Genomic DNA, 1024 nt, shown 5'->3' on the forward strand with positions numbered 1-1024 from the left:
GCTTCTCAACCTGGGAGATTCCTTTTGGTAAATACAGGTTTCCTCCTCATTAGTCATTGAGGCGGGACATGTGAACCATCTATGGCAAAGGGACATATGAACCATCCTTACTAAAAGAAGGCATTCCACTTATTATCAAGGACTTATCAATTATCTTAAGGAAATTAATGAATGAGTAACTGACTCACTTCAGTGTGCTCCTGGGAGATGAAGACTTCAAAGAGCATGACTCACATCTAGAAGTTGTCTTGTCCACTGGACAAGACATCAGTTAAAGACTCTCCAGGGGGCCGGCCGAGTGGTTCAGTCGGTTAAGAGTTAGCTTAAGAGTGCGAGCTCTGAGCAACAAGGCGACTAGTTCAATTCCCACATGGGCCAGTGATGTTGTGTCCGAGTTGAGCTTCTGCTAAGCTGTCAACAGGTGGCAGGATGTCTCAGGTGGTGAGAGCACACGCTCCTAACAACAAGACTGCCTGTTCAATGGTGGGCTACGCCCGCCCGAAAGTAAGACTGAACTCGGCATCTTGAGCTGAGCTGCCATCCAGATGGCTCAGTGGGTAGAGCGTGCACTCTTAACAACAAGGCTGCTGGTTCGACTCCCACATGGGATGGTGGTTACACCCACCCACAAGTAAGATTGTAACACAGCACCTTGAGCTTAGAGGCCACGAGCTGCCGATAGGCAGCCAGATGGTGACTGGCACCCTCTACAACTAAGATTGAAGAACAGCAACTTGGCTGGTCCCTTTCCCCAATTCCCCATCACTGTTCCCCTTCCCCAATTCCCCAATTAAAAAATAAAATTCTCCAATCTTGTTGGAAAGGATCTATCAGTGGATATCAAAGACTCCTCAAGGATGAAAACCAGCTGACAACAGGGTTAGGCAGTTATCCCAAGACATCAAGAAGCCTGTGTACCTACATAATTGATATTGATCTTAAAATAACCATTTGTTTAATTGTCTTTACCTGTCTGCTAATAATAATAGTAATAATGATAGTTATACTTGTCCTTTAGGCTTTT

This window comes from Hipposideros armiger, unplaced genomic scaffold (assembly GCF_001890085.2).
Source record: "Hipposideros armiger isolate ML-2016 unplaced genomic scaffold, ASM189008v1 scaffold_2425, whole genome shotgun sequence".
Lineage (NCBI taxonomy): Eukaryota > Metazoa > Chordata > Mammalia > Chiroptera > Hipposideridae > Hipposideros > Hipposideros armiger.